A 22,263-nucleotide genomic window follows, 5' to 3' on the forward strand; every position below is an offset into this window, starting at 1 on the left:
AGTTGGGATGTCATATTCTTAAAGACTGCCAAAATTTATCAGTTTAAATCTGTCAATTTTAAGTCAACACTTCCACTATGGTTACTCTGCTTGCTGTGGTTGCCTGCAGCTCAGCCTCAAGGATAACCCTTCAAAATACTAGATAATTACACTATTCCCATAGTTAATTTAAGCATTTCAATCAAACAGGAAATAGCTTATAGTCTATTCCCTTGTTGATTATAGTTTCTTCATATTAAAAGGGCGCCACTTAACATTTGCTTGCTTATGCCAGATGGCAAGATCCTAATTAAATTCACTTCTCATGTGCCTAATTTTTCTGTTCACATTTTGGCAAAGCTAAAATCTCAGTAGGGCAAACAGATAGTTGGGTATACTAACGACATTATTATTGTTATTTTTATGGTATTTTTTATGAATGGTAGCTCAAAGAGATCAAGACCTGCGACTTAACCTTTGGTACTAAGGCTCTGCTTCAATACAAGTTCACAATGTCAAACCAGATTCTTAAAAATTATTTTGGCTTCCCTTCTACTTTTGCTCTTTAAGGGCTGTTCAATTTCTTTTTCCACAGAAAGCAGGAGTAGAAATTGCTATTTTGTTATGGTGGTTGATAAGAAGAATTGATTGTCCATTTTCTGCTTCCTTTGCATAGGGTTTCTTTTTGTCTTCTTAGAAACATTAGAAGAGGTAAAAACTCCTGAGCTAAGTGCTGAGCTTCCTTTGTCCGCCTGATGAAGACAATCATCTTGATCCAGAAAAGTGACTCTGAATTAAGTACTTTGGTCTTGCATTCTTAAATATGGCTCAGTACAGATTCTTCATGGAGTGATCTGGGGAAATCAGTTACGTTTCAATTTTTAATGTGTAGTGGGTTCACTCTGGCTGGATGCCCTGCACCCACCAAAGCTGCTCTATCTCTTCTCTTCCCATCTGGACTGGGGAGGAGAAAATATAATGAAGGTTTAATGGGTTGAGATAAGGACCAGGAAAGATCACTCACCAAATACCGTCATGGGGAAAACAGACTTGATTTGGGGATATTACTGAATTTATTACCAATAAAATCAGAGCAGGTTAATGAGAAAAAAATCCAAATTTTAAAAACACCTTCCCCTACCTCTCCCTCCTTCTCATCTCTACCTCCTCCTTCCTAGCAGTACAGGGAGATAGGAATGGAGGTTACAGTTAGTTCATCACATGTTGTTCCTGCCACTGCTTAGGGAGAACGGTCTCCCTTGTTCCAGTGCGGGGTCCCTCCCATCACAGGCGACAGTTCTCCATGCACTTCTCCAACGTGAGTCCATCCCAGGGGCAACAGTTCTTCACAAACTGTTGCAGTGTGGGTCACCCTTCCAAGGGGTGCAGTCCTTTCGGCCCAGCCTGCTCCAACACGGATCTCCCACAGGGTCACAAGTCCTACGAGGAAACCTGCTCCAGCATGGACGCTTCTCTCCACGGGTCTGCAGGTGCCTGCCAGGAGCCTGTTCCAACATGGGCTTCCCATGGGGTTACACAGCCTCCTCTCAGGCATCCATCCACCTGTTCCAGTGTGGTCTCCTCCATGGACTCCAGGTGGATCTCTGCATCCCTGTGTTGCAGGGGTACAGCTGCCTCACCACAGTCTGCACCAAGGGCTGCAGGGGAATCTCAGCTCCAGTGCCTGGAGCACCTCCTGCCCTCCTTCTGCACTGACCTTGGTGTCCACCGGGCTGTTCCTCTCCCATATATTCACTACACTACTCTTTGGTCACAGTTACATCTGCCCAATAACTGGTTTTTCCTTCATAAATATGTTATGCCAGAGGCATTACTGTTATTCCTGATTGGGCCAGCCTTGGCCAGCAGCGCATCTCTTTTGGAGCTGGCTGGCATTGGCTCTGTCGAACATGGGAGGAGGTTCTGTAAAGCTATGTAAAGCTGTTCATGCAAACCCAGTGCGTAACTGTGTTTTGTTAACCAACCATTGCCCAGGCCTTCCAGGTGTGAACTGTTTTGCTGGGTTGACTCTGTACCTCCCCGGTACATGTGTTAACTATTTCTTGGGAATTTAAAAGTGAGAGACTCAGTTTCGCAGTCAAAAATAGAAATGCTATAAAATACTGTATACTTCTAGTTTCCAGAATAATAGCCCTAATATATCTGGAGCTTAGGCTGTTTTACTCTGTAGCACGGAAAATGCTTTTTATTGTGCCTTTTCTCACCCTCCACCCCATTTCTGGCATTTTAGAATGCTAGGGCTTTTTTTCCCTGGCATTCTTTTAGTGAGTCATAGGGTGTAGCATGATTTTGATTGCAAAATTAATAGTAATCTACTTCAGAACAGCTTTACAATGGGAACTTGTAAAGGAAAAATCATTAATCATTCAGCATTTTATAGCATAGTTTTAAAGGAAAAGTAAAATGCTTTGGGAACATTGCTTTTTCTTGGCTACCAAAAAAAACCACAGGAGATAATCAGTATTGGATAAAAGCTTTTCCCACATTGACTGCAAGACATTGATTCCTTGGGGTTTTTTTTGCAATTACTTTTGATATTTTGTGAGCTGAACTTGTGCGACAAAAGAACTTAAAGACGTTCTCTTCAGGCCTCATAACAAATTGTTAAGAATGTGTTCATTTATTTATACTAAACAGCCAGTCTTACTTAGTCTCTTTCTTTGAGCATACATGCTGGTCTGTAGTATGATCATCCTAAAATAACTTTTCCCTCTTGTTTAACAAGGAAGAAGTGCTGTTTTAATACTGTATTTTTACAGTATTAAATAGATTTCAATCTTTTTATCATTTTTACTGAAGACTGAAGTTTTAAGAAAATTAAACTAATGCAGATTCCTTCCATAATTTAATAGTCAATTGCTCCAAATATAAAATTAGAATCCACTAAATTCTGAGCATTGGGTCTGTCAGGGCACAAGTTCTGGGACAATGGTTCCTGTTATAAGGTTCTGGCTAGAGCCAGAATTTCTGTGTAATTTCCATGGTTTCACTTGTCTTCTTCTAAATCTTTTGAAACTGGAGTCATTTTTCTTGTGTGCCTAAGCTGTCTTTTTTTTCTTTCTGGGAAGATGCATAGTGGTACTGAATGAGAATACTATTGTAACTAATAAGTAGACACTGAATAACTGTATTTAAACAGAGTTTTATGTCCTTTATGTGCTTTTGTTTCAAATGCAAATTAGATAAAAGCTTGCTTTCTCAGACTTAAATATATGCTATGTTACTGAAATATAACATTTAATAATAGAATGGCAGACTTTTATATCTCTTGATTACCAGTACTTCTGCTCTTTCTGTCAGTGAGTAGGGAAGGAAGCAAGAAAAATTCAAGAAGATAAAATAAATAGGAAGAAAGAAAAAGAGAATGTTAAAATCATTATATTCTTTAGGTTTTGTATCTGTACAAGCCATTATGTGATATGAGAATATGGGTACAGAGGCAGGGCTTCAAAGACCTAACAAACTCGTTCTACCATGGAGGGACAGTCACTCCATTTTCTGTTTCATACAGCCAGCTGTACTGAGTGATAGCCATGTGTTTCACTTGAATGCCTCAGAATTCAGATATCCCAAGGCAGACTAGACCATCCTGCTCTGGACATTTAGAGCATTTGGGGTTTTGGTTTTGTTTTTAGTAAAGACCAGATAATGTAAGAGGATGTTATGTTATGACCAGATATAATGTATATAATGTTATGACCAGAGAACATGAAATGTGGTTCTCTGTTGCTTGTCAGTGCTGCTGACGTCTGTTGTAGAAGTGATTTGACATACTGTATGGAATAGAATTGTAAATACACTATTCTGTCTGTCACAGAGTGCTTGCTGATGGAGCTGTGAGTAGGTGCGCAATGAATCATATCCTAAAATAAAAATCCCAGTGCACAAAATAGCACACCTATTAAAAAGTGCTTTGATCCACCCTCCTGTCCAGAATATTTGTGAGTTTCATATGAACCAAAGTATATGTTTCTGTATGCTTTGGTAAGTATACCAAAGAAAAAGCATTTCTGGTTTCTTTCTTGAGAAAAAGCTAACAATTAACTTCCTCAAGCTAACAGTATTTGCACTTTATGCTTAGGAGAATGCTTGAATTATACCAACAATGCAACGGGACAAAATCATTACAAATCTGCTTCGACATTTAGTGTTTGGTGGGGTTTTTCCTCCTGGATATACTTAGTTAGGCAACTTTTTCTGCTTTTAAGGTTGTGCTATAGCAAGGTCACTTAATTGTGTCTTCCAGTCTGCATAAGGTGTAGACTCCAAATTAATCTTTTCAGCTGGCTCTTTGGAAGGGTCTACAAATGTGAGCTTTCTTGTTTGCTCTTAAAAGATAAATTTATCCCTACTTACCTATACTCCAGGGCAGCTGGCAGGCTCATCTTTGCACAGAGTACAATGGTGAGCACAGAGTACACATGCAGCTCTTCACTTGTTGCTTCACTATGTAATCTCTTTAAAGGTTCGTGCAGAATTATACTCACAGAAATGAAATCTTTTTTAATCAGAGTGTGTGAAGATGCAATCCAAGTGAAAGATACCATTTAACACATCCTTCCCCCCACAAAAAAACCTTAACTAGCCCTCTGACAGTTTGAAACAGTTCTGTTTAAATCAATTTTGTGTATACGTGAATTTGAAAAGAAATTGAGTAGAGCCGGTGAACAATGAACAAAAAAGATTTTTCTTCTGAACCTACTGAGTGTACTGGGGAGGAAAGGTGACAGAACACATTAAAAAATGGGTTTGAAAAAAGACGTGTGGCAGCAAGGAACAGAAACCTAACAGCTGAAGCAGCGATTGAAACACTTTTGGGGTGATCAGACAACAGACCCACAGCCAGTTGGTGCTCACAGATGAAAAAAGTCCCTAGAAACCAGACCTGCCGTGCACTGACACACAGGGCAGTTGGATACTTAAAAGTTCTTTGATTTTCATATTGTCTTGCATACTTCTTTTCAGATTTTTCTCTTTTAGTTTATTGTTCATTCTCTAATGAAACATAGATATTCCAAGTTTCAAAGCTGTTTTGAACCTCCTTGTAAATATCATGTAATGGAATGGGCTAGGCAGATCTCCCTTAAAGCCTTATATCTTTGGTCATACGTTTATATTTTAGAAGGTTCCTACTGGAGTATTCTCCACTTTGTAACTCTTTAAAACAATTGCATTTTGTAGATTTAACTGATGTAAGAGTAGCTTTCAAGTGTTTCTCTCTCTTTATATGGGAAAGATATAAGGATCTTTTGGCTCACTCTTTTGCTCAGTTTTAGAAGATTACATCCCATTTTAAATATTCACCATAGCCCTGTCCTTAGGAGGAGGCAAGGTCTCAATCTGTCAGTAAATGAACAGCTGTCTTATCCCTTAAACATTTAAAAAGCACATTAAACATAGCCAATTCAAAATGCCTTGGAGGGAAACACTAGAAATTCTATCCAACACTTCTTGCTTGGTATCTTGCTTGGTACCATTGCAGTGGAGTTTCTAACATAGTGGGAAGTCAGGAGAACAGGAAGACATAGTTTTTGAAAAGGTCCTTTTTCTGTGGCATCATTATTCAAGCTCATGAGTAACTAAAATGCCCAAGAACGAGAATAGAGAATACTTGGGCATTTCTCCTCTGTTATTGGTAGTCCAGAGATTTCTGGTAAATAATTACTTATTAATATTTTCTGGGCATTATTACAGTTATCCCCCACTTTAGCTGTTTTGGAATTTGGTTAATTTTTGGTTTTGCATTCGTACTTTTTTTCCCAAGGTTTCTGCCATTTTATCTTTAAATTTGCTTTTGCTATACTACTTGACCTTTCTGAACCTTTACCAAGGTATCTTTTATGATTTCATATCTCAAAACTCCTGTTTCGTAAAATCTTTTAGGTTGAAAAAGATCTCAGCTATCATCTGGAGTTACACATTGGTACAACCTAATTTTAGTTATTTTTAGTGTTTTCCACATAATCACAGTATTTCAGATAAATTCCATTTCCTACACAGGCTAGAATAGTCTTGTTTCCTGAATACCCTTTGCTTACCAAATCCTTATCACCCTTAAATACCCTTTGCTTTCTACTGCTTATCACGGTCTTTAAACATCTCACAGACTTGAAAAATATCTGACAGGACCAAATGTCTTCTATGTCCTTTCTAGTTGGATGAATTACTTAAACTGATTCCTGATAGTGTCTTCTCCACCACCGTGTTGTTTTGTACTTTGAGAAATAAGCAGATGTTCTCGAAATCTTACAGTCATACATCAAATGTTTGTTAGGGGGGAAAAAAAAAAAAGAGAGAGGGAAAAAGTCGGTTAAAGTAACAGAATATTGAAACCATCATTTCTGTTGGATTTTTCTCCTGAGATGAGTTTGCAAGTGTTTCTAGTTAGTCAGGTGCTGGTATGGGTGGACTCTGACAATGTGGAAGATAAATATGTTAGTTCCCTTTCCAGGACTAAGTCATCAGCCATTGACTTTCAAAATCCAATTGAAAAGGAAGTTTTCAGTTTTGGAGTGAAGAATCATTCTTCAGCATTCTTGAACTATATAGAAAATTAGGGGGGAGGGGGAGAAAGATTTAGATTTTGTACAAATGCAATGTAACCCCATAACTGAATTTGTTGTTCATTATACTAATGGATTGGAATCTTATAGTTGAAAAAAAAAGTTATATATTAATTTGCCCATAGATTTTTGACTAATGTTTATTTTGCATTTACTGTAAACTCTGCTATCATGAACATTTGCAGTCCAAACAGCTCTTGGGTGTGCAGAGTTTCATTTGTTTGTGTCACAGTTTTAAGCTGAGTGAATTTTGGCCTATCATGCTTGTAAGATGTTGTCAGGAGGGCAGCTCATGAATATATCTTATTTTTTCTCCATACTCAAGCAAAATTTTGATTTCTCTTTCTCTTCTGTGCATTTAAATAGGAGGACAGCTGCCTTCAGATGGTACAGAACTCACTGACAGTTGCTCTTGCTTCAGTCCTACTTCATGAGAACTTCAGAAGTTACTAACTGAGGTATTTATTTGTTCTTTTCATTTTTTCAAGTTTTAACTTTGCAGAAATTAGTTATGTGGAAGAGCAGGACAAAGGAGACATCTAGACTAGTGAAGAGAAATCATATATGGAAAATAGCACAAAGTTCTGTCATAAAGAGAGCTACTGGGTGATAGGATCTAATCTTTCAATAGCTAGGCACTATGTTAGTCAATCTTTTTTATATGTTTAGAAATCAAATAATTGCAAATTACAAAAGAAAACATGCTATAAATGCAGTTAAAAGCATTGGGGTTTTGAGGGTCATGTACCCAGTTTTATCTGATCCTCTGATTTTGTCCAAGAATGTGCAAAAGATTTTGCAGAAAATCCCAAGACATGAATACCCAATTACCTAAAGAATGACTAAATAATGAACCTTTCAAAACTCTCCCATCATTTATAGGCTTCTTCCTCTACTACTTAAAAGGAATTTCAATTAAAGAAAAGCTTTGGTATTAACACAACGTACAAATGCTTTCCTCACACTTTCTTTCATACAGCCCTGAGATTAAATACAAATTCTGTTTTAAAACTATTGATGAATATTTTTATTGGAAATATTTGTCATTTTTGGCAGATACCAGTGAATTAATTTCTTTGCAGAGAAAAGAACACCATTTGTATATGTAAACAGAGTCTGATAACGGATTTATGGCCACAGACCTAATGAAAGGAAAAAAGTTTCTTGTAAGCCTGTGGTCAGCTGGATTTGTGTCTGTCCTAAATTTATGATCTGCAGCTGTTAAATGTGTGATAGCTTTGTCTTCTAAAGCGTGATGACAGTGTGAGCACAAGGCTGAGAAAAAGGAAACGTAGTGCTTTGAGAAATGAGACTGTCCGAACGTGGGTGATGATTGCAATGCTTCATGTAGCACAAGCCTTTTACTCTGTAAATCTTACATATGTATATTTTAATGCTTTCTAAATTGTGGAAAGCTACTGGCACAGATTCTAACATATCTGAGGTTGAACAAGAAGTCTGCTGGTCAATGTTTGTTTAGGTAGTGTAATGTAAGCAGTGCCAGACCAGAATTCTTTTTCTGCACTTGAGAGCTCAAAGCTTTAATGAGACTTGGGGGAAAAAAAAAAAAAAAAAAAAAAAAAAAAAAAAAAAAAAAAAAAAAGGATGTCTTAGAACTCCTATAATGTCGGAAATCTGAAAATATGTAATATAAGCATCTTTTTTTTATATAGCTCCTAGTATTTATGTGTGTGTCTATGCATATATATGCATCTGTGTTTTAGATACCAAGATAGGCTTAACTTCTTGGAAAGATTGGTAATTGTTAGTATGGTTCTTGTATAAAATTTATAAGTGCTATTATAGGTATATTACAATGCCTGTATTTCCTTTTTTATATGCCAGACAGTATATATTATAGCTAGAATGATGTTAACATTAAAATGAGAAGTTTTCAGAAAATGAACTCTTAAAATTCAGTTGGGATATTACATACAGTTTCATGAAAGAAAGCAGAAGTCTTTTTTGTTTCTAATTTTGCATTGAGTGCTGTTAGCAGCCAGCTCTGATAATGGTTTTTACATGCAGGTTCTATGGAGTGCTTACATTCTCAGATTTTAATAAAGAAGTTGGCGTTACATGACAGGCTGAGTGATTTCAGTGCACATTATGGATTGGTTATGTCTTACCATAAGTTCATTTCTGGAGTCAGTACACAACTGTTTTAGCAGGAGAATTAACCGCTTATGTCACAGATTATAATTAGCTGTGTCTGTGTGCCAGAGCAACAGGATGGAATGCAAAACGTAGCCAAACATGTGAACGAATTTTCTTCCAGTGATATTTGGCCAGACCTAAAATATCTTCCACTCCAGATCTGAAAGTAGTGGAAAAGTTAGACAATTCTCTCTTGGAAAGAGACCGCTTGTAGTTTTTTCACAAGTCCACATTGTTTCAAATCTCTAAGGTAAGTAACAATTTTTAAAATTTATTTTTATATCTGTTTTAAAACATTGGCATGTTAACAAATGAATTCTTTTTGTTTATCCTTTACTTGTTACATGGCTGTATTGAGTTTCTTCTCTAAGTTTCTGTGCAGTATTTCAGACTGGTTTTGTCCTTATTTAAGGACCATTTGATGCTTATATGATTTATTTTAGGGCCTAAATTATGTGTTCATTTTTAACTACAATTGCTATTTTCTATTCAGATAGTTTATTTATACTTGTTTTTACAATTAAAAGTTACATAGTTTAAACCTGCACTTTTTCAATATTAAGAAGCTAAATTAGAAATTTTAAGTTTAGTAACTTAAATCTTTTATGGTATCATGTTACTGTAAAAGTGCAGGACTGTACTTACATAAATATCTGATTTGCAGTAGTAAGCCTCTGACGCTTGTAGCTGTAGATTTCTCTCAGTTTATTTATCACATATCAAAAGTTAAATTTAGTCAAGAATGGATCCATGGTTCTGCTGAACACTTCTTTTTGGCTTGATCGTATAATAAAAATTCCTCCCACCTGAGGAATTGTTACCAAATTATTTCTAACTTCTGTGAAGCATACTTAAATTAATATAGGGCATATAATTATCTGTGTACTGAACTCGTTTTGCAAGTTTGTAATTTCTTTGAATTCAAATACATTTTCTTGTGGATAATTTCTCTTACTGAAAGAAAATTACCAACTAGTTATCAGTGGATTACTCACTCATTATCAAATGATTTACTGGATGATACTTGGTGTCTTGCCACCAACAGGTGCTTGCACTGCATACTTAATCATGAATCTGATTGAGCACGTAAGTTCCTAAAACAGGATATTGCCAAAGTGTAGGAATGTGATTTTAGTGCATCAACACCAGTCAGCTAGGCTGCTTTTACTGAGATATGGGTGTTTTTACTGTATCTGTCTGAAATCTCCTCCTACTTGAGGAGGACGTGAATCATGTCCAAGAAGTGTCTATCTCCATTTTCTGTGGATGGCACCTAGGTAAGTGTGACTGATGTTGTCTGTGTTTGGAGAGATGAATTTTGGTCTGCACAGCCACTTTCAAGTGAGTAGTCCATTTGAATGAACTGTAGGAACTTTGTACCAGGAAGTTCTGGAAGTTTGCCATGAGTAAAGATTTTGGAAGTTTTGTTTGTGATAGTCACAAATGATGCCACTTTGGCTGAGATGGATTTCTGTTTATCTTCTAAACAAATGTTCTGTTAGATATACCCTCCTTTCTACTATGTAATGAAGAAAAAATGCTCCTAGAATACCACCAAAGGACAGCAACAAGTGCATGGGGTTAAATTAAAAATAAAAGAGTCTAAATTAAGCCCAGCATTAGAGGGAACTACTTAAAATCTCTTTTCCAAACCTTCATGCTTTTTCTAACATCATGCAGCTCTTTCCTGGTTGAAAACTCGGTGGTTTAAAGCATGTTGTATTTTAAGTTTTTTTCATAATCATAAGGCAGATAAAGTTATGTGTACAAAGATCTTCTTGCTTGAATAGCCTCATGAGATTTTTTTCCTTCCTGTGGTAAGAAATGCCTTGTACGTGAAATACAAATCCCAGGTCCTAACCTCTTACTGTTTTTAATTATTTTCATGACTTGGAATTAAGTAAGCTGGATTTCCTGTGGACTTATTTCTCAGAGTTGATTCTCTTACATGTTTAACAAGCAGTGACTGAAGATTTTTTGTAACAGAGACGTTTACAAGGTCTTTTTCTCACATCAGTTTTCTGATATTTTAAAAGGTCTTCATGCCCGTTGCAGTCCCTCAGTAAAGACATAAACAGGGGTTCTTATTTTCTCTGTTATCTCATTTTCAGGCAGTTTGCAGGAAAGTAGTATTTGAGGCATCTGCTTGTCTGCTGAATTTTGTTGAAATTGGCCAAGAAACTCAAAGGCTATTGAAGGAGGAAGAGAAAATGAATGGGAGACAGATGGTTTAGACATTGATGTAGGGTTTGGTTGCTTTTTTATTTATTAAACCAGGCTAAAAGCATCATGGCAATTTTGATATCAGGTTAATTTAATATCCTGGTCAAATTTTCACCTTGGGTAATAGTATTCTCACTATTTAATTCATCTTAGCTTTAGCTACCTGGGCCAGTCTTCTCATTAAACCTTTCTGTATATCTGCCAAAAGCTGTTAAACAGCTGCTGCATTTCATGCCATGGTTGGTTATGTTTCTGTGGTGGATGAAGTCTGTATAAGACTGTGAAGAGAAATATAAACTAAAATACATAAATATTTTTTTAATGGAGTGTGGTATGTACTGAAGTGTTGGATAATGCTGGTGGCAGCCATAAAACACATGCTTTTCAATAAGGTGTATGTTTGTTTGTGGATATGTATATCCTGAAGGTTGCCTGTAAGAATCAGGTATATATGTACTTTCAGTAAAGGGATGTAGGGATGGAATCATCTTGCAGTAATGACTGTTAAACCTCTTCAGTTCCTCCCCTTTTATTTGCTGTGCTGTCAGTGCTCTGAGAAGTTTCAGTACCTTTGCTTCACCTTACCTTTCCCCAGTATTCCAAGTGCCAGATACTAAATTTTATACAGACTTTTTGCATCGTTGCTTTATTAGTTGTGGATACTAGTGGCTTTCAGAAAAGGCTGACTGTGTAGAGTACAACAGCCTGTACACATTAAAGTTTCACGTAGGTCCTACCTTGAATTTCCAAGCTGTTAGACCTTTCTGAGAGAATGCGGGCTCCTGATGGAAGTAGACATACCTGCAAAGTTCCACTGCACCCAATTTCCTCAATTTTGAGGAAAAGGATTTTAAGTGAGAGGCAGTAATAATTAAATAAAACACGTGTCCTGGTGACTTCAGACTGCTGAAAACAGAATAAAATAGAAGAGTTTCTTAAAAAATAAATGCTCTGAAATGAAGCTGAGTCAGTAGAGCAAAGCTATGGTAATGAACCCTAACCACAGATCAGGCTACATTAGCAACACTTTAGATATCAAACTCCTTCCAAAGTCCTCTTCCAGTCCAGCTTTGAACTGGAACAGATAATCTCCAGAGGTCCATTGCAGCCCATTTTTCTAGGATTGTCAGAATTTATTCAGATTTTCATGACTATTCGCTTTATTGTTATTATTAATTACCTACTGATTTTGTTTAGTCACCTGGCTGTATTACTAGCTGGTCCAATCAGCAGTGCTTCAGAGTTCTTAGAAGAGGGCATCACAGTTTAATAAATATGTGAGATTGGTAGCTGGCAGTATTCTCAGGCCATGTAAAGTTGCTGTAAATCAATGAGAATTAACTGTAATATTTTACTTTTACTTGGAAATACAAGAAAGGAAATAGATGGATTCAGAACTTAAAGCCAAAATAATGACAGTGAGTATTACTTTAATATGAGCATTCCCTATGAGCTGAAAAGCCACAGGAGGATATTTGTGTGCCTGGCAGAAAAGGTTGCTGTAATTGATTTCCTGAGTAAAAGCTTTCACTGTAGGATAATAAAATTATAAGACTGATTTCAGTATGTGAAGGAAGAAGAGGCTGATTTGAGTTTGGCCTGAGTGCCAAACAAGAAAGTGAACAATCCCAAAAGCCAGCACAGTTGAGGCTGAGAGGGTAGTGTCAGGTTTGTTCCCTCAACATTCATCTGACAGTGTCCTGATACACATTGTGCCTTTGCAGTACACCCCAAGACTTCCAGCACATATTTTGGTGCTACAAAAAGTCGTATTTGAGGGCTGAAGTGGTCCAAGTTTACCTAGAGGGTACTCAGAGCCAAGTTTATGTAGTATGGATGGGTGTGGCATAGAATTTTATGGAGGTGGGGCCAAACCCTTTGTAGGGTGGGCAACATGAGCAAGAAAAGACCTGGTAGTCCTGTGATGCCCATGCTACTTTTCAGGCTATTTTTCTAGTCTCAAATGCTCAAACAGACCTGATGTAGCCTGTACACCAAAAAGCTTGCCTTATTTTCAGCCCTTCTGTTTAGTATAAGAAAAGATTTTTTTTTCTAGCCCCAAAACTTTTCTTCCCTGTAACATTCTACTTCTAGTTTCGTTCTGTTATGGTAGGTATTTCCCACTTAATGAGAATACTGATGATGTCTGCTGAAAACTGTTATCTTGCTTAAACACAGAACTGCATTACAAAATAGTTTATTTCATTTTGAATGATTGCATGAGTCATTTGATAATTATGTTCAATGCATGTGTGAAGATAGTGCTTTCAAAATCAGAAATGTAGTTCATATATTGACAAAGTTGTGTAAGACTATTAATGTATTGTCATAACAGAGAAAAAAGCATTTCTAAGCTGTATTCAATAAAACCACTGTATTTATTTGAGTATCCTCCATTCTTTCTGAATTGAATATTTTGTTGAAATTCTGTTAGTAACAACTTTCACAATCTTCAAGAGTACTTACTTTTTAAATATATATTCTAATTTTATTGATTTTGCTTTTAGTTAAACATCTGCTGAACTAATAGTATTGTGATTCACACTTGGTGATTTGTTTTAACTGATTTTAGTCACATTTAGGGAAGAAAAAGCTGTATACATTAAGTCATATTGAAAACATCTAAAATACTATTTAAATTGAGAAAATTAATATGACTGTCTTCCTGTATCAGAAATCCTAAGACACCCAGTAACAAGTAGCTTTAACTCAAGTAAAAATTCAAAGCTAGCATTCAAAAAATATGTAAAAATAAGCTTTGATTTAGGATTGTTTGGTAAGTAAAGCATATAAATGGTTAGAATGCAAAATAAGTTAAAGGCAGCAGAGAGCAAAATTAATCTATATTCCTTTACATTATCAAAAGATTCCATCTTTTGGTACCTTTTTCTTCTTTACTTTTTTTACTTTCTTCAGCATCCCTAGGTACTTCCTCGTTCTCCCCATATTTTACAGTCTCCACTTAAACATCTTGTGTTCATTTCTTGAGTGTACTCACTACTTAACCTTTTTCTCTTATCCTCAAGTGTATATTCACAGTGTTTATTTTATTGTAATTAAAATATGGAGACATTTTTACATATCTGATCACATATTTTGTTAATTCACAGCTAAAAAGAAAAAAAAAAAAAACATTTTTAAGACTATTTTCCCGTACCAAAAGAGATCTCCAGTTTGTGGTAGATGATTTTAAATTTCAGCTGAATTTATCCAGCATTTTCTTTAAATTGAAATAATAGATTCTAAAGCTTTGAGGGCACTCTGCTTATGTACACCAGGGCCTGACAAAAATCTCTCAGTTGTCCTTGTGTTGAACTAAAGCTTTTCTGAAAAGTGATTACCTTCCAGAAGTGTGTGTGACAATGTTCTCCAGCTGCCAAGTAGGAAATCAAGATCTATCCTAGGCAGAGTTTAGTTACCCAGTTGGTAGAGAACAGTCCAAATAACTGCAAATCTGGACTAGGCGACCCTGCAGGCACTAAGATATAGTGTAGTTTATATTTATCTCGCCATCAGAAACTTGCATATTTTTCCAGCATTTGAGTTTAGGGAAGCCTGATTTGCAGCTCTTGGTTCTCTGATAATATCTCAGGCTACAAAAACTGATGGATGGGTCAAGCACTACTGTCCAAATCTGAGGAACAAACAATGTCTAACTGAAGTTTAAAAAGACAAGTTATATTCGTGCTCTGTTAGTGTCTTTTCTTATGTATGCCTAAAGAATAACTTTAGACACTTCAGACATACTTTCTGGAGTAGGTAATGTGCTTGTTATTTGGTCCAAATAGGAATTGTTTTCCAATTACTCAAATTAGAATCTTTAAAATGAAGAAATCGTCAAAATGAAGAAAAATAAATCCTACATTTCAGATTATACTACTTGATTTACATCAGTAAATCATCTCTCAACTAAAGTTAAGAATTTTAGTAATGCCTGCTGATTTCTGTTTTGGAGTAAATACTTTGTAAATGCTTTGAAATACGAGGAGTGTATATGTTATGTCAAATAACAGATCTTTCAGTTTATCTTGGAATGCCTACATACTTAACAGGTAATTTGGATTTTGCTGATGCTTCATTTGTTATTACAATTAACTGAAAGATCAGCTATGTCTTTCTTCTAGGTTTTAATCCAAGAACTGGTATACTGATCAGAAACAGTATTTATACACTCTCCATGTTCTTCATTTTCTGTTTCTTGCCTTGCATTATTGCTTTGTCACAGTTGCTTAGAAAGAAACTTAGAGATGGTTGCTGCCTAAACAGTTGGAGTCAACATAACCAAAAAAGGCTTCTGCAATACAAGTCTTTTGATGAGGTCCTTATGTGTCTAATAGATGTTTAATGGGTTTTCCCTTGTGTAAGTAAAAATGAGTAATAAAGTTGTTATGAGCAGGACTGCAAAGCAACAGGAACACATCATTTTGTAGTCATCAACATTTAAAATTCCTCAGAAAAGGGCAGAGGTTTAAAGTATGTAATGAGACACAGTATACATAGGATAGCATTTTGCTTCTCTTGCTACTGAAAAATGAATTTTGAATCTTTAGTTTAGCTACATGTGACTTATCAAAAAAGGTACAGTTGTTATTTTCCAGATGCAAGGTCAAATTTTTCTATTGTGTTTTTTAAAGTATGTGTGCGATGAATCACTTGAACTAGGGAGGGAAGACTTGAGGATTAATTTTCATCTCTAACCTCTACATCTAGTTTACATCTAGTTCTATTCCTCCTTTTGTCTATTTTTATTTCAATTTTCTAAAAAAAAAAAAAAAAAAAAAAAAAAGGCTTCACAGAATAGCAGTATAACTCCATTTACTACATGAAATCATTTAGCAAGGCTAAATAAACTGCTTTTTGAGGTCCACAACCAACACAGGAAAGCATCACCAAAGGGAGTTATTTTGTAATTGTGTTGAAGTCTACTAAATGAACTGGAAGTATACTTCTCAAGAGGTAACAGCATTCTGCCTGGAAGTAGTGCTTTCATAAAAGCAGCAGCAAGACAGGGAAGAGGAAAAAGTTATGTCAATGTGTATGTCTTTATATACTTAAATAGAGCTATTTGCTTTCACTCTCACCTCTTCCCAGCTCTGACAACGTGAAATACTTTTCCTGCAAACAACATTGAGGATAGTGTTAAAGAGCTTTTGCTAAAAGCTCTCTAAAACAGGACTTGCTTTAGGAACACTATTTCTATAAGATACATTTTGGCCTTGCTGCTGGTAATCATTGTGGTATGATAAGAAAGCTCTTCTATCACACACATTGAAAATAAAAATAATTTTTTTAAAGTACTTTTAAACAGAAAAATATGCAACTGCTTTTTTTAAAGGTATCTAAATTTATTCTTTGTCTGGTAAATATGCATGCAAGATTATGACACCAGAAATTCTTTCATGTTTTGCCTCCATCAGAGGGATTACTTTAATTTTATTCACATTTATTTGGAATTTTGGGTCTTTTGATGTGTTTTCAATGACCCAAACGAAGATTATTTTCCCATTCCTTCTCGAGTTAGCTTTGCAATTCTGGTCACTATGTCACACTTCTAAGTGCAACAAATAACCAGAAAAAGCATGACAAATGACAACAAATTTTTTTTTTAAAATGTATGCCTACAAGTGTTTTGAGATTTCTGGTGTTGTCTCCAGTGAAGGAAAATTGAAGGCCACAAAACAATTCTTGTTTGCATTTTAATGGTGCTTAAGAAGTGAAATTTTGTACACAGAATTTTCTGTTATTTGCAGCAACTCAAACTGAGTTGCTGCAAACTAGCTCCCAGATCCTCTCTGCAAAGTTTAACTTCAGTGTGTGTGAAAGTAAAACTTTGTGGTTCTCTCTTTTTTTATGAGACTGAACACTGATGATAAAGGAGGAATTAAAGGTAATTAAGAGCATCCAAGTCGTATAATAACAATACAGAGCAAAGAAACCTGATTTAGAGCAACAATTTAAATGGCAGTACAAAGAGCATGGGATGTATCCATTTTGTCAGATACTCAAGTAAACTTCTCCTAATTTCCATGACACCCAGAGACATGAAAGCCACTCTAAAGTAGCTGGAATTCTGTTTTAATCACCTAGGTTAAGAGTAGTACTGCTGACCTGCTATAATAAAAGTTTGAATATGGTGACTTAAGGGGAGTTCTTAGATGTTATTTCCAAATAAGTAGCATGCTAAATAAGTACTCCTATTTATCAAATGTTTCACACTTGCAAGAAAAGAAATTTTATTTTTAAATTTAATCTGTTTGTAAAAGCTATGTAAAGTATTACTCTACAAATGGTTGCTGTCTATTGATATTTCATTCTGGTTGAATTTTCTTCTTTGGTTTTTTTTTTGTTTTTTTTTTTAATTCATCTGACAGAATTCAGCTTACTGTTGTTCTCAACATTGCTGCCTATCCCAGTCTCCCCACTATCTTTTTGACTTTGCAGTCAATTTTGAGTATGATAAAATAGGCATAGAGGTAATTAAAAGTTTTTTCAGGTTTACTGAAGGTGTCTTGTGAGATAATGCCCTCATTAGAGGAAAAACTCTGTCTTGGTACATTCTGTTGGCATGTGAATAATATCTACTGGGTCAGAATACACAATCAAAGCTACTGAGTACTGATGTGTGTTATATCTGGCTCAGGACATTTTTTTAAAGCACATGGATAGAGCAAAAGTAATGAGATTACTGTATAGATGAGGGTGCTTGACCAAACATACAAATCTGAACAGAATTAGGCCTCATCACTACTTCTGGTTATAGTACAAATTATTAATTAAGCTTTCACTGTTTCTTTGCTGCTTTTAAAGGATTTTTTGACACAATTGAAAGCAACAGCAAACACACACAGGTCCTGTACCTAGTCTCTTTTTATTCCCTCTGTACTTTGCTACTAACTTTAGTTTCATCTTTGCTGCTGATTTAAGTGATGAGCACAAACTGGTCTTTGAGTTTGCCCTTTCTTAGCACTCTTCCCAGATGAAACAGTTGCCTCCCAGCACAAATCCTGAATTTGTTTCAGAATATTATTGCTATGTTCATAAAAGATGTCCTATATGTTCATGTACCATGTGTGACCTGCTTCATGATCAGAGGTAGTGAGGACCAGTCCCTCACATCTTGTGGCTTTTGGTAACATCTGGGATGCTCTGAGGTATCACAAGTCAGCTTTGGTAGGTGTTAAATTAGTGTTTAGACCACAGAGACAGAAACTCTGCTTTGTGGTACTTTCTGAATGACTTTGTATGTACCTAGACATATGTGAATCACTGTCTTGATAGTGATTTTTTTTTTTTTCCTCCATGGATTTTAGCAAAACAGCCAGAGAAAGTAGACTTGAATGTTGTCCTACACAGAAGATGTTCAGAGTTGGATAACGTCTAACAATCATTAACCATTGGTGTTAAAAATTATTAAAGACAGTGAATAATATTTTTCGTGATTGATGCTGCAGCTGTCTAACCTGATACTTTACAAAGAGTGTGTTAATGCAGTCAGAAGTATTTATTCAGTTCCTTTGTTGGCTAGAGTTTTTTTTTTAATTGATTTGTATTTGGTTTTGAATATCAATACTGTATATTTGAGTACTGGGTATACACTGAAGATTTGTATTTTGAGTGCCTGAACAAAGATATCAAAAATAAAATCCTAAAGGAGTTAACATCAGTGTTCCCCACTGAGGAGGTCTAGGAAATTTCTCTATATACCTTTTCATTCTGGAGGATGGCTCTGAAGAAATGTCCCAAATGAGAAAAAACTCATTAGGAGATATTTTGGGACAAATCAATACAATTGGTAATAATGAGTTTTCTGTCATCGGGACTGGATGTTATTCATTTTCAGAAGGCAAAAGTTTTACCTTTCTGGTAAAAGGAGCAAGATAGCACCAGACATGGCTTCATCTTAACTTTCAGCCCCAAGAACTTCTGGTATATTTAGGTATTGCTAACTGCATGGTTTTAGCTTTTCTACTACAATATATCCCCACTGTCCATTCTTCCAAGAGCTTGAGTACAGAGTAGAACAGTGGTGAGAAACACATATAAATCTTCAAATACTATGCAATTCCTAATAATTTTTATATTCAAACAGGAAGAATTTTGTCATTGTCAGAGAATACTCCTAGGCAGATTATCCCTATCTTCGTCTTTTGAATAAACAAAAGAGCAATAATGTCAGTTTTAGCCAAAATGTAACCTTTGTTGTGTTTAGAAATGGTTATAAAGGGATTGTAAAGGAAGAGTCACTTATAAGTAAAATGTAGAGTAAGCAAACAGAGACTATCAGATGTTTGCAAGCAACTGGGGACAAATGTTTTAAGTTACAGCCATTGAATAGAATCATTTCTGATAAGCTTAGAACTTCCAAAGGTATTGTGGGCATCTCCATAGTCCATTGTAATGCAATGTGAAAAACAGTTTTTGTTAAAGAGCAAAGGCGATGTCTTAAAAACGCGTGCTTTCTGTAGCTGTCTCTCAAGTGCTGTGATTTTCTGGACTTGCTGATGATATTGTAAATCTAAGTGAAAGTGTTTTTCTCTGAAGGACAGTAGAGAGTTTGATATACAATTGAGAATACAAGAATACTTCTGTAGAGCAGTCCTGGAAATGAACAGCAGACTCACATGTTATTTTCTGTCCAGCGCTTCCTAGCAAGTCTGGATGAATTGCTTTTGCAGGCACAAGAGCTTGTGGTGTAAAAATATGGTATCAAGAGTAAAAATTTGAATTTCATTAAGTGTCTTCATTTGCCAGTCTTCAAATTTCCAATACAAAACAGAAATATGTCTCTAAAGAGCACAATATGTTTTATCTTTGCTAGAAATTTCATATAATTTACCATTTGGAGTTGTTAATGAAAAGGCTATAGCAGGGAATTAAGAAATATTAATCTATAAATATCAGTGCACATTCCAGATGTTTTTTCAGTTATAATGACATCTTTTTTGCCCTTCATGTAAATCTAAGTAAAAACATACATTTTCCTTATATAGCCCTGTAGAGCTACTTCGTGATGTAAAACAGTTCCTCTGTACAAGCTGATAAAACATTTTATATTTCAAATGAGGAATTATCCCCTTTTATAAAAGCAGTAAGTTTTCTTTAAGAAGATTATTTGAAATTCTATAACACACGGCATTCTTGTTTTCCAAGAGGGATTTTATAGTCTTAGTATTCCTCAAGTATGGTTGACTTCCTTGGGTAGGTGGATACACAGCAAGATGTTGCTAAGTCTTGCTCTCAGTAAATACGTAGTTTTAATTATGATGTTTAATTTCTTATTTCAACTGAATTTTGTCTTGCCTGACTTAATTAAATTTTTTAGTAATAAGAAAATATTGGAAATGTGGGATAGATCACATAAGATAACACAATGTATGTACTGTAGTCTGTAGCCATCACTTCCTTGTTTGGTATTAGATTTTGTGTATATGAAATTTTGCAAAATTCTATAGTTTGATGTTTTATTCAGAATTTTGGTCACCACGTTACTTGCTAATGACCTTCAGAATTCAATGCCAGACTTTTACAGTAATTAACAAGGACTGAATGGAAAGGCTTTATCTGCATACAGCGTAATGTGCACATCTCTTCTGAATAAGGAAATCATTTAGCTGTCACTGAATGAAAGAACTAAAATGCTAGTGAACAAAAACTACCTGTGGTAGATTATAGCAAAATTTCTGTAAATTTGACAGCCACCTTCTCTTCATTTGTCTCCTTGAAGTGTCAGATTATCCATGGATTGCTTTGTAAACCTTTATTGTTTGCAAGGAATGACAACCCCAAAGGAAACCTTCCACTTTCACCTGAAGAAAAGCCCTTTGACACCTGGAAGGATCAAATGATCAGAATAAGAGAGGATGCAGTGTTAAGTAATTTTATAATTCATTCAAACTATCATTTTATAAATTAGAGTAGGAAAATTTATTAAATCCTCAAGACATCCCTGTGTGTTTCTTTTGTCCTTCTTAGTGAGAAAACCCTTTATAAGGAGATTAAATGCACATGGTTTTTATTTTTCATAAAGACAGGATTTTTATTTAACTGTAAGGAGACAAAGAAGGGTGATTCTCTTAGCCTTTCCATGAGAAGAAGATGGCTCTCAGCATTCCTTGCACATTGATATTTTCCTTTCTTCTACCTGACCTGGTGCTACAGAACTCATGCTACTTGTTTAAAGACTAGCCCATACAAACACAGGCAGGTAAAGTTCATACCTAGCCTAGTTGGAAACACTGTCTTAAATGCACAGTTAAAGAAAAAGAAGGATCTAGGGGAATTAATCAACTCTGGCTTGTGCTTCAGAAAGAGAAACCTCACAGCCAGAAGACTACAATGATTTCTCTTCTTATATTCATGGCAGTACATTATGTGTCTGGTGTACTTGTGGTCCTTCAAGGAAAAAATAAATCAGGTTGAAGAGTAGCTACTATAGGGGAAAAAGTGTGTTGGACTTTAGTGGGCAAAATTTATTTCACAATTAGGTTCATTAAAGCAAATTGTTCACTATTGCATTTTTATCCTCTACTCAAGGGCCATGAGATATTGTCTTCTCAAAGTGGTTGGAGAATAAAAACTGTACTAGTAAGAAGAGAATAATTACCTGTTGCAAGTTTGATGTTTTAAAATGTCTGTGGTAATAAACCCTGTTGGAAAACACAGAATGACATTCAACAGGACAAGACAGTGTTTTACATGCTGAAACTGTGAAAGTTCGTTACAAAAAGAACAGTAAGTAAGGAAACACATAAATGATCTTAACAACATTAATGGTTCTCAGTCTTTAATTGTTAAATGAAAACAATGGCTGTACAGACTGCTCTTATCTCTCTTCTTCTGTGTGGTCTTTTAATTCTGGTGGGAGTAACATGATTTTATTTTTTTTTCTTATTTGATTAATATTTTTTGAATTTTTAAAGGAGGAAAATAAATATAATTGAAAGATAGAAAACAAGGTTTAAAAAAATTACTGTAAATGAGATTCAAGAATAGACATATGACACAGAAAATATTTTATGTAGATATATTAATATGAGTATGTTCTAATAGCAATATGCATATATTTATATAATAATAATAATAATGCTATTAATGCTTATATAATCTTGTGCTGTCAGTGACTGCCTTTCAGCTCTACTTAAAAATGTGCAAAGCCATTAATTGTGACCATGTCATAGTTATTATGCAAATGTGCTTTGCAGGGTATGCAAACAGTTAACTAGGCCATATAAATTTCTTCACTGGTTTCCACAAATTATGCTGCAGGGATCCAGCTCTTTTCAGCTGATGACATTAGTTTACAATTCAAACTGTAATATGC

The 22,263-nt window shown here is 35.4% G+C and overlaps 1 protein-coding gene across 10 annotated transcripts in view; it reads left to right on the forward strand.

The window, feature by feature from the left end:
• SGCG (sarcoglycan gamma) overlaps window positions 1-22,263 on the forward strand; it is a 106,081-nt gene that overhangs the window by 23,825 nt on the left and 59,993 nt on the right. For 4 of the 10 annotated variants that reach the window (XM_059838749.1, XM_059838742.1, XM_059838743.1 and 1 more), the window contains one exon: window positions 6,930-7,021. The gene's annotated coding sequence lies outside the window, so the exon portion shown is untranslated. Of the gene's footprint in view, window positions 1-6,929; window positions 7,022-8,786; window positions 8,971-21,476; window positions 21,675-22,263 lie in introns of all 10 variants that reach the window. The other 6 variants (XM_059838747.1, XM_059838741.1, XM_059838746.1 and 3 more) reach the window with 3 other exon arrangements.

This window comes from Haemorhous mexicanus, chromosome 2, assembly GCF_027477595.1.
Source record: "Haemorhous mexicanus isolate bHaeMex1 chromosome 2, bHaeMex1.pri, whole genome shotgun sequence".
NCBI classification, from domain to species: domain Eukaryota; kingdom Metazoa; phylum Chordata; class Aves; order Passeriformes; family Fringillidae; genus Haemorhous; species Haemorhous mexicanus.